Raw genomic sequence first — 11,185 nt, 5'->3', positions numbered from 1 at the left:
ACAAAGGCGCTGTCCCAAGTGAAGGTGCTGAATTAGTTGGCATCGATTGCTCAGGAATCGATTTTCTACTTCACCCGAAGGTGCATGACGGCGTTAGGAAAGACAACATGTTCTATGCAAATGAAACATTCCTCAAATTATTCCAGTAACATTTATTTTAACATAGTTATTATGAAGGTATATTGGGTGCAAAAGTGGCGAGCACATTTAACTGCAGATTTTGCATGTGCACACTAAAGTCGTAAATGTGTAACAGTAAAGTTGAAGTTGTACATATTTTTTTATATCTTGTTAACACAAAATAGGGGCTACGGGTTCACAAATCCTTTTTACAGGTACACAAATCTTATCCTGTGAGTCACAACTTTCAAGAGTCACGCACTCGACACTTTTGCTCCAAACGTTGCAGCGCAGTTGGTGCGAAACACATTTGCACATCCGTGTTTCATAATCTGAGAACATGCACAACATTCGTGCATTTGTAAACCCAAATGTGAACTAATGCATCCGAAGTTGTGCATCTGTGAAATAATTTCTCATTAATAAAATTCTACAGATCGCTTTGATTTTCTTGCACGACTACAAGTCAATTGATACAAGTGCTCGAATCTGCTTCTACGAGTGACGAGTGACTTTTGCTCCTGGCTAGGTGATATAATAGGAGCAAAAAGATTTGTATGTGTGCACGTCGAGCAATCAATCGAGAAAACAAGGCGGCCGGATCTGGATCCTGGATCGCGCTCAGACTACCAGTGCCGTTTTTGATTCAATACAAGGACACGTTGGATCGCTGCCATAGGCCTAGTTGGTCGCTTACTGGACACCACCATGCTTACCCATTTATAGATCTTAGCCATTTAGAGGCAAATTCTTTGCCAGCTTTTAATTAGTGATTAAGTGATTGCCAATTTGAACGCTTTAATGACATTACGAAATAGCCTAGGCTAATTACCACCATATTAGTTCTGATACCAAATAAAGTAAACTTCATACTGTACATAGGCCTGCACCCATTGCGAACATATTTTATTATTAGTCTTAAAATGTCCATAACATAAAATCATCGTTGAGCCACAACATAATCAACATACTGTACCATAGTTTGACTTGTACTGCGCTGCACTGATTTCTAAAGACTGCTGCACAGTGGTGGCGACTAGCGTCTTGAGAGCTAAAACAACGTTAAGAGAGAGCTTACGAATGGTCCAGACCAACCTTACGAAAGTGTGACATACAGAAGATATACTTAGCGTACAAACGTGTCGGGAATCGTGCCATAACGTTAAGAGAGAGGTTAAGAACTACTTAGCGATAAGAACCTTTTGGGAAACCGGCCCCTGTTTTAAAGCCTAATTCTTATCTATGAAAATCACTATGTGTTGATAGAAAGGGACTCTGGATATCCATTTTCTGGTCTCTATTCTAGTATGTCTGGTTTATTAGTGCCTCTTTTCAATCCATTATTATTTTATATTTTTTGTGAAGACATACATCTATCCCTCATGTTAGTGTAACCTGCGTTGTGTTGAACCTGCGCGATTCAGTCCTGCACACGCCCGGACTCGAACCCCGAACATCAGCACCTCGGATCGGGAGGCGAGCGTGCTAACAATTGAGCCAATAGCCAAGGCGAATGGCTCGCATGCCAGCAGCACTCTTGAGACGTTGGGGAGTGAGATTTACCAACGTTCCTAAAGCACAGCTAAGCTAGCTGGCATCCGTTACATTAGGTTGGTGTCTTTCTGCTCCTCTCGTGTAGCCCGGTTGAAACCAGACCCTTCTCAGTCGTAACTGAGAGTGGGTCTGGGGAATATGGTGGCCTGGAAGTGCAAAAAAAATAACAATGGTAAATTAATTATTTACAAGATTAAAAACAAATGTACAAGTTTAAAAACAAATGTACAAATGTACAAGTTTTTAAACAAATGTACAATGTTTTAAGCAAATTTACAATGAGTGAACAAATTTACAAGTTTTTAAACAAATTGACAATAAGTGAACAAATTTACAAGTTTTTAAACAAATGTAAGGGTAGGTACAATAGGCGGAAGTAGTGGCTACAGGAAGTGAGGTCTTTGCGAACAGTAGCGTGGGCCTGGTAAGCTGCGTGAGCTGTCAACTGGTACTTTTGCTTCAGAACTTGCTACATTGTTCTGTAGCCAAAAAGTTGCCCTGGCCCACGAAATTCCTAACCTGACAATAGCCAGATGAATTTCGCTCCGCCTAGCTCCACTCATCCATCTGGAACCGATCCATTGAAGTGTTGCTTCAGAAGGCTGGGCCTAATCAAAAAGTGCTTGCATATGATTGAATAAGCCACTTGTCCGTCATCTATTGACGTGCTACTTCAACCACTCACATCGAAGCCAACCCGTGACGCTAATAACAGTCTCACAGTCGCTTCTACGCTATGTCCCATCTATGAAACTCCCGCCCTGCGTCCTGATTGGCTGAACCATAAAGTCGGTTGCAGAAATCACTCTCAATGGAAGAGGTCCCAGATGGATGTGAGTGAAGCTAGGCGGAGCTAAGCGGAACGACATTCATCTGGCTATTGTCAGGTTACGAAATTCCAGCCTGATCGCTCTCCTCACTATATTCCTTGGGGAATATCCTTTGCGACGAGACAGTCCAGCCTCTTTAAGTTTGTTTTTTAAACCGCGCAGACTAATCTTAACCCCATGCAAGGTGACCATCATGTCAACTATGACATTATAAGAATGGCCTCGATTAAAGTAGTAAGTTATCTGACGAATAGTGGCTTCACAATTCATAGTTGGGTTCAAAACGGCGATTTTCACCAAAAAGGTAAGGTTTTGATCCGTCGCCCCATAACCCCCCCCCCCTCCGCCGCCGGACTGGACCCCCGAAAGGAGGGTGGACACAGCTTTCTTTGAATATCTTGAGAATTGTAGGGCCTAGGAGGACCACCTTTTTTTGGTAAGTTGGTCTTAAGGGGCCATGTCAACCCATCCCATAACCACATATTTCATGTATAGCGCCACCTAGTTACAAATGAAAAAGCAAAAATGAGATGTTGTAATCGCAGGTATCTGTGACCTGACATGGTCAAAACTGCACAAAATAGGAAGTGTAGAATTATTATGACACCCTCTGAATGCATGCCAAGTTTTTTGGAATTCCGTTCATGGGGGGCCATACGTAAGGGATAATGCCCGACGAGGTGTCCATTATCAGAAATAAATGGACGACGCGGAGGCGTGAACCGTCCGACATGAAGCGGAGGACGGTTGCTTCCGCGAAGTCCATTTATTTCTGATAATGGACTCATGGAAGGGCATTATCCCGTTTATACCATGGTCACTTAGGAAATAAATCAATATGAAATTATTAATTATCAATTATTAATACTAAATGAGTTTTAGAGATAAAATCGTTCGTTTTTTCAGCTGTTTACAGTTGATTCCATTGTTGCGAAGCCTGCCTCCAGGCTCAACCGTCGTACTACTATCGTTGTTATAGTTACCATTCATAAACATTGATATGGAACGGCGATTAAACTTTTTTTTACCAGATCTACTTCATAGGTATAAGTATAAGTATATAAATATAAGTATATACTCTTTTGATCCCGTGAGGGAAATTTGGTCTCTGCATTTATCCCAATCCGTAAATTAGTGAAACACACTCAGCACACAGTGAACACACAGTGAGGTGAAGCACACACTAATCCCGGCGCAGTGAGCTGCCAGCAAGCCACGGCTGCCCATAGTGTAGTATATCACTTTTTAAACTACCCCCTCTAACCTAGACCATGGTATGAAATAAATTAATTTATGTTACTGTACACCAAGTGGCCTGTAGGTGGCCGGACACAGTTTTCGGTGAATGTCTCGAGAATTGTTGGGCCTAGGAGGACCACCCGTTTTTTGTATGTTGGTCTTAAGGGGCCATGTCAACCCATCTCATAACCACTCATTTCATGTATAGCGCCACCTAATTGGTGCTTCACTCCCCTCCCTGAAGGACATTTACACCACCCACCTCACCCGCAAGGTGACCAAAATTGTGAGTGATGCAAGTCACCCCGCTCACAATCTGTTTCATCTACTGCCCTCTGGGAAGAGGTACAGAAGCCTGCGTTCCCGCACCACCAGACTCACCAACAGCTTCATACATCAGGCTGTAAGGATGCTGAACTCTCTCCCCCCTCTCCCCCCTCCACCCTCAGCTACATAACATCCTGGACATTGGACCCACAATGGCCGCCTTGCACTACACTTGCACACTTGTACACTTTGCACACTTTGCAACTTGTTGTTGTCCTGAAAACACAACACTTCTGCTGCTCTTACATAACTTGCACCACTATGCCACTTTCTTTCTTACTTAGGTCAAACAGAACTACCTCAGCCTTTTATTGGCCTGACTTGCACTACTATTTTATTGACTGTCTATGCACAATTTCAACCAAATTTTTCTGCTCTTTTTTCTTCATTGTATGTGCCTTCTTATTTACTTATTTTTTGTTTACTTGAATGTTATGTTTGTCTGTGGACTTAATTGGTAACATATGTCTTGTCTTCACCGTGGGATAGTGAGAAACGTCATTTCGATCTCTTTGTATGTCTGGCGCATGTGAAGAAATTGACAATAAAGCTGACTTTGACTTTGACTTTAATTAAAAATGAAAAAGCAAAAATTAGATGTTGTAATCGCAGGTATCTCTGACCTGACATGGTCAAAACTGCATGAAATTGGAAGTGTAGGATCATTATGACACCCTCTGAATGCACACCAAGTTTGGAATTTCATGGGGGGCCATACAATAAATGAATTTATGTTACTGTACACCAAGTGGCCTGTAGGTGGCCGGACTCAGTTTTCTGTGAATATCTTGAGAACTGTAGGGCCTAGGAGGACCACCTTTTTTTGTATCTTGTTTTGAAGGAACCAGTTCTGTATACATTATTGTAACAGATGGGCTAGGTTATTGGTAAAGTTGTTGGATAGCTCACTACACATGCACACACACATACAGTACATGCACACACAGGACACGCACAAACACACGCACAAACACATAAACACACATACACACACTCACACACAAACACACACACAAAAAAACTAACTTACATGCAGGCACACACACTCAATAAACACACACAGAATCACACATATACAAAAAACAACCACACACTCTGCACACACCCAATTACAAACACAAAAAAAGGAACAAAGTAGGAAATGAACACAATTTGACAAATGTGACTTATTTTTGTGGAAAAAAAGTGCTGGACTGGGCGGCGGTTGTGTTTTGTACCGCTCTGCGGTACATCTAGTTGAGGTTATGAATCTGTTGTGGTAACCCCGTTTATTGTGCGACTGAGATTAAATTATAAATACCAGGCACAACGCAATATAGCCTATCCGAAACATGTAGCCTAAATATATTTACACATTCTGAACTTGAACATCACATCTAGAAAATAATGAGTTTTGACAATCTATGGAAGAAACATGGTTTGAACCCTGAGCCCACTGCAAGGCTTACAGTTTGTATGTGTGTTGGAGTTAAGACAGCACTGAAAACCTTGAAGAGCTTACACAGTAACAGCAAGGTGATCTATTTGATCTTAAGTTTGATTGTATATAGACTCTTTGGGGCTGTATTTAACAGTTGTTTTATTATTTACTTTCACATGTGTGGAAACAAAGAATGTGAAGCAAGACAAATTTGTGATTCTACATAGACTTGGATAGATTTGCATATGGGCTAACCCATATATGACCTCCACAGGCTGCGCAAGTACCTAACATTTTTAATCTATGAAGGTGTACAGTGCAGAGACAATGACATGAAAGAGACGGAAATTAAGTAAATGTAAACAGCAACAACAAAATGAACTGTGCTGATATCCTTCTGATTTCTTGATTTACTCTCCCTATGCGACACATCCACTAGCTCTAAGAGTTTCATTTGTTTTTCCACAATAAACACATTCCTCTTCCTGGCAGCGATACAAGTACACCTTTTCTGCCAGAGGCAGCAGGTGTTCCACATTTTGTTCTCCCTGATAGATTTCATCGAACACAAAGGCCACTGGGCCATTGAGAGTATTCCAAAGTCTTTCAACAGCTGGTAAGATATATTTCTGTTCGTTTTGATTTAGGCATTGATTCACACAGGGGGAGTTGTAGGTGTAGAATACCACACAGTCGTTAAGGTGGCCCGAGGTCAGGTAGTTCATTGGAGTCATTTTTATATCATCCCTGTTCTTGTCCAGCAGAATGTACTCGGAATGCTGAGCTGTTTTCCCTTTACCAACAGGTCGAGCGGCAACCAGGTTTTTCCCCACAAACACTCGATCTTTCAATGTGTCTTTGAGTTTTTCCATCACATCTTCATGGGATGGCAGGTCTTCGAAGCTCAGCCTATTATTAGGGTTACATTGTTCTGCGGGGAATCGGACGGCAACAGCAGTCTGAATGACCTTGCGACCAGATTTTAAGAGGTAACTGTGGGAGAAAAGACAGTTACAAATAATGACAGTGAATTCTCTATCCTATGTCGTAGTTTTAATGTAAAATGGCATGGTAGTTTCATACTTTTTCTCAATATAATTATTGATTTTTCCGAGTGCGTTGACATCCACTTGCGTCTCACCAGTAGTCCCAGGGGAGAGGAGAGAGAGCAGGAGCAGTCGGCTCAGTACACCTGACAAACCTGAACCAATTCTGCCAAACTACAAGCATAATTCCTGGTCTACACTGAAATTGCAGTTCTAAAACAAACACACTTTTTTCAAAACACTACTACACACAATTGACCTGTCGCTAACCCCCCCCCCCCCCCCCCCCCCCATTGTTACTGTGTGAAACTTGGACAAACAAACCAGACTTGATTAGAAATACATTATGGAAAATGGCAGCTGACAGTCAAAGCAGGATTTCATTTCCTCCAAGCAATCAAAAGGGACTTAATTATGCTATGGAGGGGTATATTCAAAACTTACAAGCTTAAAGTGGAGGCGAGTAGCCTATACACAGATCACTGTGCAAAAACCACTGACGTTAATGCTAGCTAGCAAGTGGAAGATTGAGACTGAGATATGTTAGGCTATGTTAACATTTGATGTAGTAAGAATATAGTAGTTGGCTAATTAGCATTTTTATCTTGGGATTTAACAGGGAACCTAGTTACTGTGCCCAAGTTTTTTTCCTCAAAATATGTCTGAAAAAGTGGGTTGTCTTATATTCGCGGTCTAGAAAAAAAAGGAAAAGCCCGTAGATGGCGCCGCCGTATCGATATTTTGTAACGAGTGTTATGAATTAAGTGAGCAGCCACCAACCTTCTTCACAGCAGTGTCACAAGCATGAATGAATGAATTAATTAATTAATCATCATCGTGTTATCACCAGCATTTAAAAAAAAAATCTATATAAACAACATTTGGTCTACAAAAAGCTGCTTCTAGTTAGGCTATTTTATCCTTTCCCCAAAAAAATTGTCATGAAACGGGGGGTCGTCTTATATTCGGGCCAATATGGTAAGCAAGATGTGAAAGACAGAACGAACAAGAGAATGAAAGAGCAAAGAGAGAGAGAGAGTAGTGAAGGTGACAAAGGGAGGGAGGCTCACCATAGTTCCTGATAGCTGCTGGATGTGGTTGTGAATTCCCCCAACAAGATTGATTTCAGTAGAGGGCTCGACCTTGATCTCTTCAGTTTGGATGCGGTGAAGTGAATATGGCAGTGATCTTCTCCTACATTTATACAGACCGGTATCCTCCTTTTTTCTCCTTTTTTGTCACTTATGCAAACAGCATCGGTGTCATGGGCGGGCCTTATGGGGCCAGGCCCGTCCAAACAGGCCAGTGTGCCCCCCCAACTGAGTTCTCTCAGTAGCCTACATTATAGACTTAGCCTACTGAAAATAAAACATAAGACGGACTGACACTGATTCTGCACACTCGGACTCGTTTCAGTGAGTGCCACCAGCACATTTACCACCACTCCAGCAACGTCAAATGAGCATAAATCTCAGTCAGTACCTGAGATTTATGCTCATTTCAGTCCTCAGTCAGTGACTCTACTGCATTAAGAACTGCAGTAGCAGGTATCACAATAGATGATAATGGAAAATGCAAGGCTTTTCACATTTCTGACCGCAAACTGACCCAATCTGTCAGAGGAGGCTCACTGAGGTGCTATGAATGCATGAGCTATTGATAAATAAATTACAGAAATCGTAAATGAAGGGCCAAACTGACATGTCACATTTCCTATTTCCAATAGGCCTATTGTCCAGTATTGGATTAGGATTTGGGCATATGGATTATTATGTCCTCTGCAGTGTTTTTCAAAGCAATATTCTTTTAGCTAACGCCTTGTTCCTGTCACCCTAAGACTGTGTGAAAAGTTAATGTTCCTCTCAGGCACATAAATATACATTCTTATACCCACAACGCAGAGATGCAGAGAGATACAGATGCAGTGCCTGAAATAAGTGTGACATGCAAGCATGTTCTCATGGACAGCAGTTTGAGAGGGGACGTACAAGCAGTCACAGGTATTATGAAAGTATTATGAAAACCTTATTATTTGCTACTAATTGCGGTAGGTGTGCATTATTCCCTGCTCCCCTGGTCCAGTAGGAGGACAAGAGGCAGACCCTCCCTCCCTTCCCCTTCTCAACCTCTGTGTGTGAGACCTTCTCAGCAGCAAGCACACATGCCTGGACAGAATATAGGGTGCCCACTCCCCAGACAGTGACATAATCATATGATTGATTTAACCGGTTGGCACAAATGAAAGCTAACAAATATCTTTTTGTGAGCACTTGTGCTGCCCTCCCACAAGATGGGAAACCCATGTCTGGATTTGCCACTATACACACACACACACACACACACAGAGACTATTTTATACACATTATCGACAACATTATGTAATTGATTATTGTAAACTTCACAGTAATTTCATTGTCAAAAAGGAAATTAAGATGAATGATTCTCCTATTTCTCTGTGCAGGCTGTCAGACTGCATTGGAGAGGAATGCTTCAGAGCTCTTGCATCAGCACTGAGATCAAACACACACACACGCACACACACAGATGACACCAAGGGAGTTGATTTAGTTCATATGACGCACTACTTGAGTGACATTCAGTTTAATTAACTCAGTTTCATTTATTTGCATTATCTCAATATGTTCAGAATATTCTTTCAGGAGAATGTGTGTGTGTGTGTGTGTGTGTGTGTGTGTGTGTGTGTGTGTGTGTGTGTGTGTGTGTTTGTGTGGCAACACATCACTGTGTGTGTGTATGTGTGTGTATGTGTGTGTATTAGCACTTGTGACTTGTCATTCTGACACCAGATGAGATCTTGGCAGAGTAGAGTAGAAATAGAGACCCTTTTACACCCACAATGAGTAGATGCCGATAGATTATCTGTGGCTGATAGGAGAATGACATGAAGGCTCTTAACTGGACTTGTTGATTCAAGGTGTGAAATGACATTCACACCCGTGATGTACACCGGAGATGGCTTAGAATTATTAGAACTTACTGTAAACAGAATACATATAGCAAAGGCATTGTGCATGCTCCTTATACAGTATAGCAAGGGCATTGTGCATGCTCCTTTTGGACTTTATTTACTGGGCATCCTTCTCTGCATGTATGTTCAACACACTGCTCTGGGTCTGGGTGCTGTTGGGACACTGCAGTCTTTGCATAATATGCATTCTTTCCCTAACATGACTGGAAAGGTGCATAAGAGAAATTAGGATACAGCCCATATTACACACATGCAGGTGTAGTCAGACTCCTGCAAATCTAGCTGTGGAGTCCCATGAACAACCATCCAAGTATTCACAAAATGTCTGTCTAGGAGCGCTTCCTGGACTCAAGTTTGTTTGTTTGAGGTGCTCTTTGGATGGAAGAATGTAGATGAGACGAACAGGGAATTCCAAGGCACTCTCAATTCTCAAAGGTTAAAAAGCCTTTATTTTATTGGCTTGGTTACATTTAAACCTTTTAAAAAACTCCGACGCCTTCATCAGGGAGTCAAACAGTTCTCAACAGGAAAGGAAGAAAAAAAAAAAACCTCTCCTTTCCTGTTGAGAACTGTTTGTGCACCCAGACTCTTCACATACTCACACCGACTGACTGATAGAGCTTTCCACATTCACTGTTGCACGCGCGCTGTTGTATTATTGTAGAGCAGTTATTTACACTCTAGGCTTTGCTCTTGGTATTGAGAAAACACGCAATGTGCACAGTTCATCATACCTGTACACTAACATGGGAAAACAAATTTGTGAATCTAGGTAGACTTTACTAAACATTATTTGTCCACCAGAGGGTGCTGTTTTGAGCTAGCAGGAACAGCTCCACCCTGTGCCTAGAGTCTGGCCTTTACTTTCCTTGGCCATTCCTTGTCTGCTACTACTTATGAGTTCACCATTTGATTTATTTTCTGTTTATCTTGAGGGTGGGTACTGTGTAAGATGCCTTATGTGTGTTTTAGGGCTGTCAATTGATTAAAAAATGTAATCGAATTAATCACATACTCTGTGATTAATTAATCTAAATTAATCGCATATTATTTTTTGCTGTGAAAGTATTTTAAATATTTAAATTCAAATGAATCATTGAATAATCAACATTAGTGACATTAAAGTTCAAAAACTCTTATTCAAAATATTATTATTTTCACTGTTCAAATAATGACCATAATAGTCTATGACAAGTTTTTTTTTTCACATACAAGACATTTCAGGCCACATATAACCTAGGGGATATAATGAAAATAAATTAACACTCCTCTCAATGTCAAAACTATTTTTTTGCATTGATGTGCGACTTTAGAGTTGACAAACTCTAGTGATATGCAAATTCCTTGCTGCAGACATTGCAGAGGACTTTATTTTAATCAACACTTTATTTTTATCAACACCATCAGGCCGTTTTTTCAAAGTAAATGTTCCAATCAATGATCTAGGCAGCACATTTTTTTCTCTCTCCTTCATTTTAGAGTCTAATGGTTACTGACTAGAACGTGCTAAATTAATAAATGTAAATGTAAATAAATGTAAATTTAGGTCTGGGAAGTCAGGGAAGATATGTAGGTCTAGTTATGAAACTGTTTTCCAGATGTGCAAAATTATGGAAAGTCTGGAGGTTTTGCTCAATGTAATACATTTGCAGAAAAGTCT

This window comes from Alosa pseudoharengus, unplaced genomic scaffold (assembly GCF_046254945.1).
Source record: "Alosa pseudoharengus isolate Yale_2024_CS ecotype anadromous, Long Island Sound unplaced genomic scaffold, YU_APseudo_1.1 YU_APseudo_1.1_scf_13, whole genome shotgun sequence".
Classification (NCBI taxonomy): Eukaryota; Metazoa; Chordata; class Actinopteri; order Clupeiformes; family Clupeidae; genus Alosa; species Alosa pseudoharengus.
The sequence above is the reverse complement of the archived record's forward strand: the minus strand, read 5'-3'. Positions refer to the sequence as shown.